The following is a 20,447-nucleotide window of genomic DNA, read 5'->3' as shown; positions in this document are numbered from 1 at the left end:
ACATAAATTTTCAAATAATAAAAATTACAATAAAAATACACAAAAAACAAATACTAACTGACCAAATATGCAGAGATGTCTTTTAATCAAGTTCATTAGGAACTTGCAAAGAAAATAATAAAAATATACATAACAGATTATTTGTGGGTCAATTCAACCTACCTAATTAATCATGAAATGTCTCTTGTAATAGCTCCATCCATAGATATGTTTATATGTTTATTCTTGGGTATATTATGAATGAAGAGCTGAAGAAGAATGATTGGTTGACTGTTATCTAATCAATCCAAACTATGTCCTTTGATAATTTAAGGAAAAACTATATTTTCTCAATATATTCAAGAGATGCGGTTCTAGAGCCACATCTTTTGGTGTTTAAGCTAAAAAAATTTATTTTTTTATTTTGGTATAATTTTCAGTAAATTTTATTAAAAATTCTTCATTAATTCCCATTATAAAAAATCATCTGAAAATGGAAATAAAAAATACAAAAAAAAATTAAATTAAACCAATATAACCCAAAAATGTAAATTACAAAGATTTGAAAGTAACAGAAAATTACAAAATTTTCAAAGTAACGCAAATACATATATCTCTAAGATGAAAGTGATATACAATAACTTCCGGAACCAATGTCTTTATACTTGCAATCCAAATCGACATCTTTAATTCGTATTTGCAACTGGAACTGTATAAATTGCCTAACAAAACATAATGTTACATTAATAGATTTAATAACTGAAAAATGATGATTAACATGATGATTAACATGGTAGGGTATTTATATAGGAAAAGCCAAAAGAATTCCATACCTGCTAGTCTTTTTAGAGGGTAGGTTATTTGTCCTTGAAGAGTTGAAGTAGGTCAGGTGTAAGAACGTCTCGAAACACAAATACAACAAAACAACTTCTATAATCACAAGTAAATTACTACTTTGAACAAAGCATCAACAACACAAAACACAAAAACTTAAAACAAAAATGCAAATGAATTGACCATGTTAAATGGGTAAACAAATTCTTACCCAAATAAATATAAAATAAATAGGGAATGGGTCAAACTTATCACTACTAAGTGAAACCCATAGTAAGAAAAATCTTTTAAAAATAATACCTCTTGTACAGCTTCACCCAGCTTAACTAAAAAGAAAGATAGAACATCTGGTGACGAAACGATATTTGACAACAAGGCATACTAAACATATGATTAATACCCATAATCTGCAAAAAAAAAAAATGCAAATAGTTAAATCTTATCAACTAAATCTTGGACAAATATTTCTAGATTAATAAGAATTAAACTACATAAAAAATTAGAGAAAATAGATACATTTTTTTGGCTTCATCTGTTAACGCATTAGCTTTTTTGGTTTTAAATACACTGATTTGCTGTTTACACTTTTGTGGATCAGACTTCCTGCCATTCCTGAAGTACTAAATGCCAAAAGAAACAACATGAAAACATATATACATGCCATAGAAAACACATACAACTGCACCATATTTATGATTGAATCTATAAAACAAATCACAAACCTCAACATATATAAGTTGGTTTCCAAAGCCCTTTGTCGATTCATCTTTTCCATGGCTGACGTTTCATGCCTCCACGAGACTCTAGTTTTCCTGAGTTCCACCACCAATCGAAAGCCCTAGTTTTGCTAAAGTTCCCCAAGGCTCCAAGTGCTTCATTCCCGTAGAGTCGTTCCTGGATGCTTAGTTTCTTATACCCAGCCCAAAACTGAAAACAAAAACAAGCAATGTCACAACTTTCATTAGGAGCCTAGATAAGTGGGGGCCCAAAAGCAAGAGCTTTACTTAACTTGCCTTTGAGAATTTGAGACAGACTTGCTCACAACCACAAAGTTTTTTTGGAGTTCAAAACAAACTTTGGGACCAGTTTAAAATGCCACATAAAGTAGCCATGCATCACTTTGGATAGCAACCAAAGACGCATGTGACACTGATCATACACGAACAGAACTGCATAAAGCTCAACTATAAACAAACTTAAGTTTGTCAAGTACTAATAGATTTTACTCAGTTATAGATTGTTAACGTTACCATCAGCAAATATATATAAGTTTCATCATTTTTTACATTATAACAGTAACAACAAAGCACAATTGAGTTAAAAACAAGCCGTACAGGTCTAATTTACAAAGTGGCTTCATTAAGTAATAGCCTCATATTATATAATTATCAAATCTATCAATTTAATAATGCTTATTTACCAAGACAATAACATATCATAATGAACTTAAATATAACACACCCCACCCCCAAAAGCATATTTAATTATGTTAAAGATAAAAAAAAAATACTTGTATTCAATAGCAAAATTATCAGATTCATGATGTTTATACATCAGAATAACAAACAAAACATCACAGAAAACTTAAATATCACTCAATCACACATAACCAAACTTAAATACCTCATATATACAAAATAACTACAACAATTAGCAATATTATATGTTATAACCATCTAATTAAAAACGTCAAGTAAAAAATGAAAAGAAAAAAAGGCCACTCACAACAAGGAGAGGGATGAGATTCAAATAGGCCTTGTTTCTGGTCTTCTCATATTGATTCTAATAAACTGCTTCATCATCGTATTCTTCCCCATAAGAATAACTGAATCGCCTCATCATGATGACGTCTCAGAAGAATGTTTAAGAGCTGGTTCGAAATGCCATTCTCGCACAAGGGCCTATGTGTAGTCGTTGCGAAGCTGGCAGATTTAGAAATCGCACCATATTGATAGGGTGAGAGAGATGAGAAGAAGAACCATTAGATTTGGGGGTATGGGATTTGAGTGGAAGAAGGGACAGGGTTAATTAGGGTTTCAAATCAAGGGAGGGAAAATAAATTTAGGGGCGAAAATAATTAGAATACCGGAGGGAAACCAAAAATTTTAAAAGGTTAAACCGTGGGGTATGGTGGGGCAAGGGTTTGGGGCTAGGGGCGTTTAAAAAACTCATGGCTCGCAGCTCGCTCGAAAAAAGCTCGAAGAAAGCTTGGCTCGAAATTGGCTCGGTTGCTCGGCTCGGCTCGGTTTGTAAACGATCGGAGCTCGAGCTTGGTCTGGCTCGGCTCGTGAGCTGGCTCGATAAAGTTTACATCCTTATTTTTTTTTGTCCCACGTCGCTTAGAAAACAAAAAGTAAGAGAGTATTTCCCCTATAAAGAAGGTAAACACAATGTACAAAGTGAATTAACTATTTATACTTGCATATTTAGTCATATGGTTAAATTAAATGGCAATTATTGCCCTTAGTCTATGAAGAAATTCATTTTTAAGTAGTAAATTTTGCGGTTTTTTGTTAGTTCGAGCTAGATCGAGCCGAGCTAGCTTGAGTTCTAATCGAGTGGAGCTCGAGCCTCAAATCTCAGATCGATTTGACATTCGAGCTCGAGCCGAGCCAGCTCGAATCGAGCTCGAGTTTGGTCTAGCTCGGCTCGACTCGGCTCGTTTAGGTTTCGAAGTCTCTTCCTCATCATCTTCCACGATAGCTTTCACCACCGTCGAGATCGTTTGTAGAAATATTTCTGCACCATCGTAAGATGATGATGATGACGATTCACTTGAACTTGAAGAACTCATGGCAAGATTGTGTTTTATGTGTTTGATATTGTGTGAGAAAAATGTTAAATATGGTAGGGTATTTATATAGGAAAAAGTTTTTTTTTTTTATAAACTAGTTATTTTCCGCCCGCGCGTTGCGGCGGAACCCAATGACTACAAAAGGCGTGTCAGCAACGGCAAACAGATACCGAATATCAAAACATAAATAAAATGACGTGGTAAGGATAGTTACTCCGTCATAAAAAAGAGATTTTAAATAACCTAGTATACAATAATAGGACCCACACGTCCTACACGTTGGAAATTCGGTTGTTTTCAGTTCAGTTATTACGGTGCTAACACGTTAAAATATGGATGAGCTCGGTACCGGTAACGGCAACGAAAGTACCGATCCGGAAAATCATCGAAATTAGGTACCGGCACCGAAAATGCTCGGTACAATACGGTATGGTATTTGAAGGTAAAAATTAATAAATACAGGTATGGTGCTAGACCGGTGTCGAACCGAAAGTAACGATTCTGAAAACTCCAAAAGGTGGGTACCAAATTGGTACCGAAAATGATTTGGTATAGTAAATTTGGTACCGATACGATACCGGTTCGTTTACAGGATTTGATACGATTTGCTCATCAGTATTCTAAATATCCAAATTAATTTTACATGCTACAATTTATTCATTACAGAAAAAGACAAAAAAGAAAGCAAAATAAGTTGTTGTGTATATAAAACCCCATTCAAACGAAATACAGTTTACTTACTGTGTGTATGAAAAGTAATTTAAACGGTGCAATTATTTGCATTGCTGCGTTGCTACAGGATTTGATGAGCTCGGTACCGATCGGTACCGAAAATACCGTTACCAAAATCCCCAAAAGTGGGTACCGGTACCGAATATACCTAGTATGGTATGGTTCGGTACCGGTCGGTACTGGTACGGCACCGGTATTTGAGGGAAAAAACCGGTGAATTCCTGTGCAGAACTGGTATCGAAAATACACCAGTTTGGTAAATTTGAGACTGATACCTATACCCAATACCATTTGTTAATCTATTAATAATGTGTTCTAATTTTAATTTAAAAAATTAATAATAAATTACTGTTCATTCTGTTTTACTTTTATCATATATAGATTTCATGCCAAACGGCTACTTTTCTTGGCCAATGAGATCCAGCCATGTCAGGTTCGTAGCCCCGCCCAACGCCCAGGCTGAAACCCCCGCCAAAGGGGCCACGCCGAAACCCAAGCCCACCGGGGGTGGTGACTTGGACGTTTGTACCCAACCCACGCTCCAACCCCCACCCCATACCCCATAGTCTAACGACGAAAATTTTTTATGACACGTGTAAATTCCATTAAAATCTAAATTAGTGGTATAAAGAGGTAAATGCCACTAAAGGTATGTGCTAAGCAATATATGCAATGTTTTAGTATGTGCTAAGCAATATATGCAATGTTTTAAAAACCAGTTTTTAAGTGATATCGGGTTGTGCTCTAAAATGGTTCAACCGGGTTGTATCGGGCGGTTGAACCGGGTTACTAGTTAACCCTGTAAATTCCATAAAATAAAAATTCATCTCAAAAAACAATCCAATCCTATGTAGAATTTATGTAACTGATCATAGTTTTATCTAAAAACAACTATATTTATTGTAAACTATTAAAAAATATATATTGCTAACATATTAAAAATTTATAAAAAAAAATTGCTAAAATATCGAAACGGGCAATATGCTACTTATGCCTATGTATGATCCACGTCGACCACTATTGATCCTTATGAACCTTGATTAACCACCATTGGTAGTCTTTGGCAAGTATTAACCATGATGACCCAATTGAACATTAGTGATTCTAATGGACCATCAATGTCTCTAATTGACAATCATTAAATCTAATAGATTTAACGATCCTAAATTACCATCAATAACTCTTGTAGAATATATATGACAATGGTTGACCATCGATGACCTTAATTTTTAAATAAAACACCCTAATGGACCATTGATCACCCTTAACGCCCTTCCTTGACAAGAATGGACATGAACAACCCTACTTTACCATCACTAGCCCTAATTGGCCCATTAACCATTCTTATGGACCATTAATCATCCTGATCGCCCTTTGTTGACAATAAAATGGAACATGAACAACTATAATTAACCACAAATGGACCCAATTGGCCCATTAACCATCCTAATGGATCATTAATTATCCTAAACCCCATTCGTTGGCAATAATGGAATATGAACAACCCTAGTTAACCACCATTACTCTAATTGACCTATCAAACATCCTAATGGACCACTAATCATCCTAAACGACCTTCATTAACAAAAATGTAGCATGAACAATAATGGAATATGAACAACCCTAGTACATACATAATACATATAAATAAATAAGTGCATACTTGTATACATAATAAATCAGTAAATAAAAAAATAAATATTTGTAGTCATGAAAAAAGTAAATTTTTATCTTAAGAAAATTATTTGTTTAGTATTTTTAATACTTGTTGGTGCACTTTGTGTCTGTACTTTGTCTATATTTTGTAATGTATAAAACGATGTCTTTTGTCGGTTGTGTTTACGTCTTTTGTATGTAGTTTATGTGTTGTAATATGTGTTTGACCAAGTCAACCATCCTCCTGGTTTGACTTGGCCAAACTTCAACACTTAGTGATTGAAAGATCAGTGTCTCGAAGGATGTCTTCGAAGGATGTTGTTAATCCTTCGAAGACCTCGAAAGATGTCTTTCGATGGATCTTGGTGGACCTCGAAGGATATACCATCCTTCGAGGTATGCCTAGATCCTTCGAGATCTTTCGATAGCTCTTCTGGTCGATAGATGATCCTTCGACCAGAATATCTATCCTTCATGCATGGGAATCTGGTATGAGTATATATATCCATGAGGGTTTCACTTTACAATAAGTTCTACAAGTTCTGTGTAAGGTTGTTCAAGGTGTAGAGAGCTTTTGTGTGTGAAACCCAGGTCTGTAATAGAGAGCATTTCAGTTTGGTCAAGGTCTGTAACCGTGTCCACTGAAATACAAGAGAAAACTTTGATATCTTGCGTGTCTGTCTTTCTCTTTGTAATCTTTGCTTTCATCTAAACTCCGGTTGCACTCTAGCTTGGATTCCGCACTTGCTAGAGTGTTGAACATAACAAGGAATAGGTTAAACCTCAACCTCCGAGGGACCTACAAGTGGTATCAGAGCCGTGGCTCTTTTCCTTGTTAAAACCGGGTTTGTGCAAGACTTTGGTTTGTGTTTTGGACAAAAGTTTTCTTGGTTTAACTCCCGTTTTTAGTGTGTTTCTGGACTTTCTAGCCTTAAAAACGTGTTTTAAACTAACCGGGTGTTGTGTGGGAAGGACTGGGTAACTTAAAATTTTGTCTTGAAAGGTTTGCTATTTTCCGGCAAATATTCCGGTCATATTCCGGTTGCTAGGTGTGGATAAGAAGCTTCCCTTTTTGGCAAAATTTTCAAAGTTGGTGAAAGTTGGTGAAAAGTTTGTGCAGAACATCCTTTCTGCCGAAAGGTGGTTCACCAACCACATCAACCTGTCACTTTTCAGTCAACCTTGTGTCAGTGTGTCAGAGTGTGTTCGAAAGATATCTTTCGAGCTCGACAGATCATCTTTCGATTCAGGAGATTCGAAAGATAACTATCCTTCGAACAATCCTTCGAAGTCAGTGTGCCATCTTTCGAGTCAAGGAATCTTCTCGAAAGATCCATCATTCGAGTTACTGTTTGTCTTCGAAAGATAAGGATCCTTCGAGTAGGGGAATCTTTCGAAGTTTTTGTTCGAAAACTCAACAGTAGTCTTTCGAATACTGTTGATCTTTCGAACAGTGTTATCTTTCGGGCCATCTTTCGAGTCTTATCTGTTTGAATTTAACAGTTTGTGATTTCAGGTCTTTCGATCCTTATCCTTCGGCTGTTGTCATTTTTCAAGTTTTAATATAGTTTGTGAAAATCAATTTTCTAAATTTATTTTCACCTAATATATTAATTATAAAATGGGAACAAATGGTCAATGGGATCCTTCTGCGTGGACTACGACAACTTTGACTCCACAGTCATCATCTACGCAATCATCAACCACGCAATCTGCGCCAGAGTTCAACAAAACTGCATGGATGCAGGCTATTGCCCCAACTCAAGCTGCAATGATAACGGCAAATCAATGGGCATTGGTCACTAATCAAAGCAACAGCATTCAAGCAATGATGCAGAACGATAGTGAAACTGGTACAAGCACGAAACCGCCAAAGCTTAATCACATCAATGATTGGGGATGGTGGAAAGAAAGGTTGAGAACTTATGTTCAGGGGCAAGGTCAAGACTTATGGATGTGTTTCTTCACTTCGTTTGAAAATGAGTTGGAAGTTGCAGGATCAAATCCAGAAACTTACAGCACACTGTCTGATGAAGATAAGAAGAAGTTTGAATTGGAAAAGAAAGCATTTATGATTCTCACGCAGGCTCTTCACAGAGATATATACCACCAATTCGTCTACTGTACGACTACCAAAAGTTTGTGGGATATGCTCACGTTAAGGTGTGAAGGAAATGCTCAATCAAGAAAGATCAAGCAGGAGTTGCTAAAGAAAGAGTTTGAAGGTTTTACCTGCATGGAGAATGAAGGTCTATCAGAATTGTCTACAAGATATCACCATCTGTTGAGTGAAATGTTTGCCTTCAAAGTCTCTGCCACTCCACAAGATATGGTGAGGAGATTTGCTGATGCCTTACCAGCAAAGTGGAGCAGTTATCTTGAGATTCTCAAGGAAAACGGTGTTCTGGATACAATTACCATTTATGAGCTAATCCAGAAATTGGAAAACAAAGATGTTGAAGAAAAGCTCAAGGCGAAAAGAACAACCACTCCTCAGAATCCCGAGATGTACTTTGGGATTGCAGGAGGTATTACTGGAGAAAAGCCAGCTTCTCAGCATGCTAAGCTTCAAACAGCGTTCATCTCCAACACCGGACCTCCAACAGCAAATCAATTTGATCCTTCAGCATACACAATGATGTATTCAAGACCAGATTCTTCATCTCAACAACAACAACAGCAGACAGCTCAACAATTCACTCCACCGCCTTTCCTGGATCCTAACAGAGCTCAACAGCAACAACCACAACAGCAGGGATTTTATGGAAGTTCTTCAAGCTTTCAAGCTACTTCCAATCCGAACACTGTCAGATTGGATACTTCCAATTTTTCAAAAGTCAGTGTTGAGATAGCCAAGGAACATATGGAGATGTTGAACACCTTGGTTAGCGCCTACTGTGGGTTGGTTGCAGGTCAGATTGGAAATATCAACCTAACCAACGAAGATTATCAGCAGGTTGATAAAGAAGAGTTTGAGATGATGGATATAAAGTGGGCTCTTGCTAGTGCTATCCGTAGAGCTAAAGAGTTTATGGAAACAACGGGGAGAACCAGCTTGGAAAGCAATAACAACACCAAGTATGGTTTTGATAAAAATGCTGTCACCTGCTTCAACTGTGGTGAAAAGGGTCATTTCAAACGGGAATGTCAGAAGCCACCCAAGCAAGGCAATCAGAATCCTTTCAGGAATCAAAGACAGCCTCAGCAACAACAGAACAATTCTGACAGACAATTAGTTCCCGTGGGAGGAAATACTTCTGGATCCTCGAACTCTAATCCCCACAGAGGATTAGTTGTTCAAGCTGATGAGATTTGTAACTGGAGTGTTCAGCTTGGAGAAGGAGGTAATGGAGGTAATGGTGGCACAGCTTGTTATGCCAAAGTAGTTGAAAAGGTTGAAGAACCCGTGTCTGCTGGTGAATCTTCAGAAGATGAAGATAGCTCGGGTTACAGTGGAAGTGTTGATGGTGAATCACTTGATACTGGTGATATATCAAGTGATGCTTTAGATCTGGAGGTTGATGAATTATTGGCTGATGCTGAAGCATTATGCAAGAGAAGGTCTATTCTTTGCCAGAAAGCTGCTGGAACTTCTGAGAAGCTTTCTCAATTTTTCTCTGAAGACGGATCTTTCTCTTTTCTTACAGCCTTCATGGCTCATGTTGAAGGACAAACCTCACAGGTATGTGATTCTAAACCTGACTCTGTTTCTGCTGTTGTTGAATGTGCTAAATGTCTAGAATATGCAGAAAAGGAAAGTCTGTTTGAAATCACACAAAAACACAATCAAGAATTGATTGTTGATCTTGCCAAAGCATCTGAAGCTAACTTCTTTTTAACCAAAAATGAAAAAGAATTTAAAGAAACAATTAAGTCATTAAAACATGATGTTTCTGAATTACAAAAGGCTGTTTTGAGAAAACAACATGCTAATAATAACTTAATTGACACAATTGAGAAACAAATGGTGGAGTTAGCTACAGCTCGATGCGAGTGTGATGCAATCAAGCAGAAATTGGACAGTTATTCCAATTCCCGCTTTGTTTTGGATCACATCATCAGTGTTCAGAAGGAAAAGGGGGATAAAAACTGTATTGGATACAAAAAATGTCCTCCCCCAATGAGCCACAATTATTCAAAACAGCCTGATGACGAGGATATGCCCCGTTTTGAACCTACTGTGCCACTTGCGCAAGATGACTTTGCTGCAGGCCTCGGGTTCAAAACTGGTACATCTTCCTCGGAACAATCAGCTTCTGAGAATGTGGAAAATTCATCGTGTGAAAAGGAACAGAGTCCTCCCATCATTGAGGATGCTGACTCTTCAGACGATGAATCTGAAGAAATTGTGAAGCCACAGTCTAACTCGGTTACACCAGACATTCCAATTGAGAATCACATCTTGTGTGATCCAGCAGTGAAACCGAGTAAGACTGAAACACCAAAGGCAATGAAGCCCAGTGTACCTAGCAGTGAAACGAATAACTTGTTGTATACGCTCAAGGGAGACAGCAAAATTTATTCTGACAGAGATTTTCCAATCAAAAATGTAAATCAAGATTTAATTGAGAAAATTTTTGAAGGACGAACTGATAAGTTTTTGGGAAACAAAGGTAACAAAGTCACTGTCACTCAATGTGAACAAGTTCCACGTGAACAAATTAGAAAACAATGTGGAAACCAAAAACTGCCAGTTGAGCGAAAACAACAGGTGAATTCTGGAAAGGGTAAGGGGCAGGTACAAGAAAAGAGGGCTCAGAACAAGAATGTTCAAGCACCAAAAGCTCAGTCGCCTAAGACTGAACAACCAAGGGTTCAACAACCTAAAGTTGAACAGTCTAAGGCTCCACAACCTAAGGTTGCACAACCTAAAGTTCCACAATCTAAGGTTGAACAATCTAAGGTTCAAAAGGTGCAAAACAGGAAAGCCCCTGTTAAGAAACAAAAACCGATAGTGAAGTTTGTTGAATCAACGGGTACGGACAAACTTGAAACATTTCAAAACAAATCTAACAATGAATTTGTAAAACAAGTTAGAATTTTGAAACGAAATGAGCAAAACAATTATACCCAACACACAAACGGATGTGACTTAGGTCCAAGCACATCCAGATCACAAACTTCAGTGTCTGGTTCTTCGTCGGGTAATCAACACGTTTCTCCGAGGTTCGTAGAGCGGAGAATGTGTTTTGAATGTGGAACAATTGGGCACATCGTAAGATACTGCCCATACTTGAAAAAGTTGAAAGGACAAACAAGTGTTCCCCAAGAAACCAGTTACCAAAAACAATCGGTTTCCCCGAAACAAGACCCACGTGTCTTGAAAGAAAGGGAAAAGAAAGAAAAACAAAAGAACAAAAAGGTAATTGAGAAGGCCTTAAAATCGGAGGTCAAGAATGAGAAACCTGTTCAAGCTAAACCTACAAATGCAAAACCAGTAAATACAAAATCAATTAATTCAAATACTGGTAAACAAAAACAAGCTTGGAAACAAAAACAGGTAATTAAGTCAGGGGGAGCACCAGAAATTTTATTTCCTAATCATCAAGTGATTGAGATCACTTTCCTTGATGATCAAGGACGACCCAAGTCAACAAAGGCTTGGGTCCCCCTCTCAAACTGATGTGTTAATTGCATGTGCAGGCGGCTCCAGGAGGAACTATTAATAGTCATTGGATTGTTGATAGTGGGGCTTCCAGGCACATGACTGGTGACTATCGTCTTCTTTTCGATGTGCGAAGTATAAGAGGAGGATATGTTGCGTTTGCGGGAGATAAGGGAGGTTATATCACCGGCGAGGGAATGATCTCTAATGGGATTGTGAGTTTCGACAAGATCAATTATGTGAAGCAATTGGATCACAATCTCTTGAGTGTTTCTCAAATCTGCGACAAGAAGTTCACCGTGCATTTTGATGATGCCGGTTGTTATGTGCTGAAGCCAGGTTTCAAGATCCCCCCAGAATGGATTCTCTTATCAGCTCCAAGGGTGAATGATTTGTATGTCCTTGATATGAGCCAAGCAGTAACGAATTCCAAACAAGTTACTTGCTTTGTTTCAAAGGCCACTGAAAAGGAGACAATCTCTTGGCACAGACGAATGGGTCATATTCACCTCAGAAAAATGAATCACCTTGTCAAAAACAACTTGGTGAGAGGTGTCAATGTGAAACACTTTCAACTTCAAGATGTCTGTGTGCCGTGTCAAAAGGGAAAGCAGACCAAGAAATCTCATCCATTGAAGAAGGTTAACACTGTCAACATGCCACTCGAGCGTTTGCATATGGATCTTTTCGGCCCTGTCAAACACAAGAGTGTGCACGGAGAAGTTTTCTGCTTGGTAGTTACTGATGACTACTCAAGATTTTCATGGGTTGACTTCATGGTCCACAAGAGCGAGACTCCAGAAATTCTGAAGAATTTGATCACCCTGTTGGAAAATCTGTATATTCTAAAGGTGAGGCGAATTCGAAGCGACAACGGTACCGAGTTCAAAAACAGGGTTATGGATGAGTTTTGCACTGCAAAAGGAATCCTTCATGAATACAGCTCTCGGTACACGCCACAACAAAATGGAGTCGCTGAAAGAAAGAACAGAACCTTAATAGAGACTGCAAGAACCATGTTGGTTGAGTCTCAGCTTCCAGTTCGATTCTGGACTGAAGCTGTTGCCTCAGCTTGCTACACGTTAAACAGGGTTCTCACAGTGAAAAGACATGGAAAAACGTGCTTCGAACTCCTACACAAGAAAACTCCTGACTTGGAATATCTAGAACCTTTTGGTGCACCATGTACCATGATTGAGCCTGACGGGAAGTTTGGTGCCAAAGCTATCGAAGGTTATTTCCTTGGGTATGCTACTCCTAATCTGCGAGTATGGAACCTGACTACCAAAAGGATTGAAGAATGGGGTGAAGTAAGAGTCCAAAGATATTCTAATCCTCCGAAGCCTTCTGGTGAACCATGGATGTTCGATTATGATGGTCTTTTCGACTCATTCAATCTGCCTACATTTGATGATGATAATGCAATTGCTCAAATGTTGTCTGAAAGCGAGAATGCGACTGGCTCTCAGTTAGCTCGTCCAATCATTGTTGACTCACAAGCGTCTTCTTCTGTCAACAATCTCGTTTCAAATGAGGTGTTTAATGATGCTGTCGATTACAATTTGTCATCGGAAGATGAGGAGTATGTTGATGCAAACGATGGTGAAGCACTGCGTCCGGTTCAAGGTACTTCAGAAGCAACGGATCCAGTGTCTGCGCCAATTATCCAAGAAGAAAATGCATCATCTTCTACAACTCACCAGCTTCAGAATGATATCGGGAATTTAAATATCACTAACTTGAGGTCAAATGTTGAAGTTCCTCAAGTTACTGAAACCCGAATTCATAACATTCATCCTCAGCAGAATATAATAGGTGATGTTCTCAGTGGTGTAAGGACAAGAAATCAAATCAGAAACAACGAAAATGCTGGCTTGTATGCTGAGATACGAGAATCGGGACAACAGAATCAATGGTCCTTTGCCTGCTACGTTAGCCAAGAAGAACCTAAATCTTGGAAAGAGGCATTGAAGGATGATTCCTGGGTGGAAGCAATGCAAGAAGAACTTCAGCAGTTTGAGAAATTGGGCGTATGGAAATTGGTTGATAGGCCCGATAACTACAAAAAGATCGGAACTCGCTGGGTGTTCAAGTGCAAAAAGGACGACCGTGGGATTGTTGTCCGAAACAAAGCAAGGTTGGTTGTCCAAGGCTTTAGTCAGATTGAAGGCATTGACTACAATGAAGTGTATGCTCCTGTTGCTCGTCTGGAGGCTATTAGAATCTTTCTAGCCTATGCATCTTTCAAGAAATTTAAGGTGTACCAGATGGATGTCAAAGGTGCTTTTCTACACGGAGTAGTCGAGGAGGAAGTATATGTCGAGCAACCACCGGGGTTTGAAGATCCATTACATCCTGACAGGGTTTTACTTCTAAACAAGGCGTTATATGGTCTTCATCAAGCACCTCGGGCTTGGTATGAAACGTTGTCTACCTATCTGCTCAGCAATGGTTTTAGACGGGGTTTGATCGACTGTACCCTCTTCATCAAAGAGAATGGTGAAGATCTTCTGTTGGTACAAGTGTATGTCGACGACATTATCTTTGGTTCTACCGATGATAAGTTGTGTAAAGAATTTGAAAAGGTGATGCAAGATCGATTCGAGATGAGTGCGATGGGTGAAATGACGTTTTTCTTGGGTTTGCAAGTAAATCAATCCGAATCTGGAATTTTTATTCATCAAACCAAGTACGTCGGGGACATCTTGAGCCGGTTCCAGATGTCCGATTCGAAGCCAATTTCTACTCCTCTTCCTCAGAATCATGGAATTACTCCGGATGACGAAGGAGATGCTGTGGATTCTTCGCTCTATCGTGCTATGATTGGATCTTTAATGTATCTCACCGCATCAAGACCCGACATTATGTATCCAACTTGTCTTCTCGCTAGGTATCAAGCGAATCCGAAGGTCTCTCACTATGCTGCTGTCAAAAGGATCTTTCGTTATCTGAAGACTTACCCTGACACCGGGTTATGGTATCCTAAGGATGATAACTTCGATCTTAAAGCTTTCAGTGATTCTGATTTCGGCGGCTGCAAGAAAGATGGAAAATCAACTACAGCAGGATGTCAGTTCTTAGGCAATCGCCTAGTCACTTGGCAATGCAAGAAGCAGACATGTGTGGCTACGTCTACATGTGAAGCAGAATACATTGCTGCGTCTAGTTGCTGCTCCCAGGTTCTATGGATCCAACAACAGATGCGGGACTACGGTTTTGAATTCCTAACTACTCCTATTTATGTTGATAATGAGGCTGCCTTACAGATCACTAGAAATCCTGTACAGCACTCGAAAACGAAGCACATCGATATTAAATATCACTTCATACGTGATTGCTTTGAAAAGAGACTTATCGATGTGGTTCATATTCATACCGACCACCAACGTGCCGACCTTTTTACCAAAGCATTTGATAAATCAAGATTTGATTATTTACTTTTGGTAAACGGCATTAAGGTGAAGCAAGAGTAACCGACATCAGGAAATCGTTTTTGTAAATATTTTTCTAAAAACCAAAAATCCAAAAATATTTTTCATTTTCTTTATTTTTGAATTTTAGGGGGAGAAAGTTTCAAGAAAAATACAAAAACATTGAAAAACCACAAAAATACAAAAATATGTCTTTAATTTATTTACTTTCTGCATTTAAGGGGGAGAAAATTCAGAAAAACACAAAAACAATAGAAAAACAAAAATGAGTTTCTTGGCAATATAAGAGAAAGTGATATTACATCAGAGGTCGGTTGAAACATGTTTCCAGAAATCAAAAGAAAAAGAAAATGATAAGTAGCTCTACTAATGATGTACCGGTAGACTCACGATCATTTTAAAGTATGCAGGAGATATAAACATAACAGACTGAAAACCGCGTGGGAACCGTTCATTGGCATATGGTCTTGGTACCGAAATTTCGTTTGATAGATTGCCGAGGTTCTGAGATATTCGGGGTTTATGCTGTTTATCATCTGGGTATCATGGTTGTTTCTATAAAAGACTAAGTCTAAGTTCTTCCATGATACCATACATACGTGTACATATCTCATACTGCATTCGACCTCAATAAGTGATCAACAATCACATGTCCAATTCAAATAAGTGATAAAATATCACATTTATCCGGGAGTCAAGTTCGTCTCTCTGCTGTACGGAAGTACTGACCTGTTCACGGACTTGCTCCTGTGCCCTCATGCATCGAAAATCAAGTTCCTCATCAATAAGTGATTCTATCACATAGGGCTTGTTTTCAAACTCAAATAAGTGACTTGTTCACATTGTATATATATACGTCAAAAACGGATGATAAACGGTATACTCCCCAGTATGATGAATTCTCGTGCATACCTTGATACGGGAATGTGTCGTGAGTGGATGAACACCGGTCGGTAAGTATAAATCATACCTTAAACGTATCTCATTGTATTATGATTACACCTGATCGTTGAGTTATAATGGACAACAATATCGGTAATTGTGGTAGAATACTTATCCGCTTCTGTAAAAGAATTTTAAAAGGAAGTGTGTTTTGACAAAAGACCGCAAGCTGATATGATTCTCTTCGCCAGAAACTCGCAAAAATATTGTTGTGTTTGTATATATATTTATTTACTGCTTTATTTTAAACAGTTTTTGTCGTTTGGTGCATATCAGCACGACATTAGCGGTGATGTCGTTTGATAACATTCAAAGGATTTTAAAATTGTTACCTTTTATTTTATCAAACCACAAAATCCAAAAAGATTTTCAATTTAACATTATTTTTGATTAACTGATGTTGGTGCTCGAACCGATACCTGACAAGCCGAGATACTTCATAAAATTAACCTTGCTGAACTTCATAATGGACAACTTTTCAAAATGGTCTTTCATGAAAAACCTCAAAATTTGAAAGGTGGAAATTGAAATTTCCCTAAAAATCCAAGTGTTGGTGGGAAATCTGATCCTTCGAGGAAGCAATGGCCCTCGAAAGATCAGATGGTCAAAGAAAGTCAATGAAAGTCAACAGCTTCAGTCGAAAGATACCTGGTCAACGAAGGATTTGACCAATTGATCCTTCGAGTTTGACCAGACCCTTTGAAAGATGATGTAATTCGAAGGATATCTTTCGAAGGATCCAAAAATATCTGGCATCCTTCGATCCAGATCCTTCAAATATCTGGATCCTTCGAACCATATATGGATCTTTCGAACAAAAAGTAATCCTTCGAGAAAACTGTTCATCTTTCGAACGGTTTGAGTTCTTCGAGGCGGTTCGACTTTCAAGGTGGTATATAAAAAGGTGTCTTCTTCATCATTCATCCTTAACAGTTTCAAAATTCTCTCAAAACCCTCTCGAACCTCTGCCCAAAATTTTCAAAATCACTTGTTTGTTCATCAGTATTCTCATAACACGCTTGGTAGGATGATTGTTTTAATCCGTTAACAAACATCAAAACTAAATCATCATAAGCATGTCATTGATCATTCTCATTATATAATGATGTTCTTCCTTTAATCTGAATGTTATGTTCTTGTTTTTGATTTAGTGATAATGTTTATAACCATCTGATTATCTTGTATCGGATTGTGCTTGTTATGTTTGTTTAGACTGAACTTTGTTGACTGAATGTTTTGGTGGGTTAAAACAGGGGAGGTTAGGGTTTGGGTAAAGTTGAAGTGCTTGGTTTGTGATCAGGATCTGGTTTGGTTTAAAATGGTTGATGTTTTGAAATGGTGATGATGTTAGTCTTGTTTGACATAAAACTCACTTGAATAAAGTGTGTAACAAATCGCCGGAAAAACAATTAAAATCACCGGAAAACCCACCGGAAATTTCAACCGATGAACAGTCACCGGATCAGATCGAAGGAAGATGATGAGTCATCACCTCGAGAGATGTGCTAAACAGCATCCTTCGAGGTGAATCTCGAAAGATGGTAAATATCTTGAAAGATCATCCTTCGATTGATTACCCTTCGAAAGATCAAGACATCTTTCAAAATTTCTTGTTCATTCGAAAGATGATCCTTCGAGAAGGTGAACATCTTTCAAGATAAACAGCATCTTTCGAGCTGGATCAACATCTTTCGAATGTGATCATCATCCTTCGAACTGATCATCATCCTTCAAACCATTTGTCATCCTTCGAACTGATTTTCATCTTTCGGGATAGCATTTCATCCTTCGATGGATATAGTGTACCCTTCGATAGTTTCAACACTTAGGAAATTTTCAAGAAATTAAAAATTTTTCTAAGTGTGAAACTCAATGTTGACTGTTTGACCTGTTCTTATTACGTGTCGTTTTTGATGCACAGAGATGGCACCAAAGGTTAAAAAGGAGCGGGCAAAGCCAACAAAGAAGGTGAAATCAGAGCTGGAAGCTATGTTTGAGCCTAGACATAACATGGTGGCGTATTTACAACCTGAAGGAAGTGTCAGTGCAGAGTTTGATGGAATCATGGAGTATCTACATCGGTCGCGAATCAACTACGCTATCACAACTCAGCATGTCGCCTATCAGTCATACATCAAGGCATTCTGGAATACAGCTGTAGTTGAAACGGTGGATAATCAGGAAATAATCAGGGCAGTAGTCGCTGAAAAGCCCGTGGTCATTACTGAAAACTCTATCAGACAACGTTTGCAGCTTGGTGATAAATCTGAAGACCCAACGTCTATAGAGCTACAGTGTCAGCGAGGGTTATTGCTAAGGATTAAGTACAGCGAGAACGTCCTTTCCAATCAAATCAACAAGAAGTTTCTGCCTCTTCGATATAAGTTTCTTCTGCACATTCTCATTCACTGCCTAAGCAACAAGCGGTCTGGGTATGATCTGTCTCCTATTGATCTGACGGGATTGTTTACGGCGTTGATTCTGAACAAGCCGTTCAACATTTCTCGGTATATCTTCAATAATCTGAAGGAGAACACTCGGAGGCCACTTCCATCAGATACACAGCGAACTAACACCAAGTTTTGGTTATACCCTCGGTTTCTACAAATGATGATAGATGATCAGATTCCTGATCTTGCTAAAGCTACGGCAGATGTGTTTCCTGTGAATCCGATGAACGAACGCACACTGCTAATCGTTAAGTCTATGGGGGTTTACAAGGGATCGGATCCGGATAGGAAACTGATCGGTCATCTTAATGCTCCTGATTATGAGGCTCCGCAGAATCACAGATGGCATCGTGAAGGAAGTGTTTCTGATAATGAAGAACCAGCTTTAATTGCTATGGCTGATGAACAACTCACAGCTAAACATGGAATCAAGGCAACTAGAAGGTCTGCTGGTAGTTCTGCTGCTGCAGCAAGTGCTGAAGTTGATATAAACGTTGCTGCTGAAGAGATTCAGGATGTGTCTATAGATCCTGGTGTTGGTGCTGGTGGTACTGGTGATGTAGCTGGTCAGTCTGCTTCTGTGGCGACTGACAAGGGTAAAGGCAAGATCGATGAGGCGAGGAACTTAATAGATGAAAGCAGTTCATCTTCTGAAGAGGAAGGAGGTCCTCATGGTGATGGTTCATCCTCTGATGATGATAATCCTCCTCCTCCAGGGTTGAAGAAAGTCCTTGACAAACGCGGGAATCCCCGGTTTGTAAAGATAAAGAAGACAGGTGATGATGAAGAATCTGATAAGGATGAAGACTATATGCTTACTTCTCCGGGCTTTATTAAGAAGAGGAAGGCACAGAAACAGGGTGTACGTGCATCGAAAAAGGCTGCTGATGTGTCTTCTACTCCTGTGTCAGTACAACCTTCTTCTGAGCCAGAGGAACAGTTTCCTCCGATTGGCGATCAGCTGACTGCTTCTGAGACGCTGGAGCTCATGTCTGCTTCTGAGACGCTGGAGCTCATGTCTTCTCCACCAAAGTCTTCTGGGACACGCACGGTGTCTGTTGATCGACAGACGCCTGCAACTCCCGCCTCAGGTACACATACTAGACCTTCTCTCGTTATTTCCGGTCCTACAGGAGCTACTGGTCAATCTGGGTCATCAGGACCAGAACCATCTCTACCGACATTGGCAGAGACTCTGTCAGGATTATCTGATGCTGAAAAGATTCAATTCCTGATTGGACAAATCAGTGAATTAGGTTCTATTGTCAGTCGACATACACGAACGATTGAAGAACATCGTGTACAACGAGTGAAGGATGCAGAGGCTCACAATCAGCTGTGTTCTATTGTAAATGCTCAAAGTATGAAGATCAAAGAACAAGCTGAAGAAATTGATAGATTAAAGAAGGCTAACTTGGCAAGGGATAAAGAGGTGGAGATCATGAAAAGACACAGCGCTAATTTGGAAAATTCAGCAAAAGCGTTGAGGGAGATGGTAAGTAATCGTGATGATAGACTGATGAAAGCTTTCAAGCCCATGCACAGCAATTTTGGTAGGGTGTATAAACAGGTTGGTACATTGTGGAACGAAAGGTGTAAAACCTTAGGAATAGTTCCCGAAAGGCGTGAGGATGATCAGGATGATGATGCTGCTAATCCAGATCAAACAACAGCCTCAGGCTCCGGTGCAACTGCATCCGGTGCTGCAGGCGGATCTGGTACTCCTCAAGATACTCAGTCTGCTCCTCCTACAGCTACTACCGGCCCAACTGAACAGACTGAAACACTGGAAATGTCTGTAGATCCTGCACAGATCAGCCTGGAACCGGAAACATTTACAACAGATCCTCCTGAATCTTCAAGTGTTCAAAAGTTTCATCCTGTCACGGGTGAACTACTGGAAGAGGGAGAGTTTATTGCTGAAATGACAGATGAACAGTTTTCGAGGTTGACTGATTTGGATGACGTTGCTGAGTGTTTGATTGATGCTACTCCACTGGTACAGGATCAGACTGATTTCTCTT

At 38.8% G+C, this 20,447-nt stretch overlaps 1 long non-coding RNA gene across 2 annotated transcripts; it reads right to left on the bottom strand.

Annotated features, from left to right (window-relative positions):
- Positions 1–479: 479 nt before the first annotated feature.
- On the bottom strand, positions 480–2,871 carry LOC110890882. 2 transcript variants are annotated; one of them, XR_002564851.2, is made up of 6 exons: positions 2,539–2,871; positions 1,536–1,740; positions 1,330–1,433; positions 1,114–1,220; positions 813–880; positions 480–701 (listed from the first exon to the last, which is right to left on the bottom strand). It is a non-coding gene; the product is annotated as an uncharacterized LOC110890882 (long non-coding RNA). The 2 variants fall into 2 exon arrangements; XR_002564850.2 differs by having other exon boundaries at positions 813–1,220.
- Between the last annotated feature and the right edge of the window lie 17,576 nt (positions 2,872–20,447).

Source organism: Helianthus annuus, chromosome 7 (genome assembly GCF_002127325.2).
Source record: "Helianthus annuus cultivar XRQ/B chromosome 7, HanXRQr2.0-SUNRISE, whole genome shotgun sequence".
Taxonomy (NCBI): Eukaryota; Viridiplantae; Streptophyta; class Magnoliopsida; order Asterales; family Asteraceae; genus Helianthus; species Helianthus annuus.
Note: the sequence above shows the minus strand (reverse complement) of the source record. Positions and strands in the feature narration are given on the sequence as shown.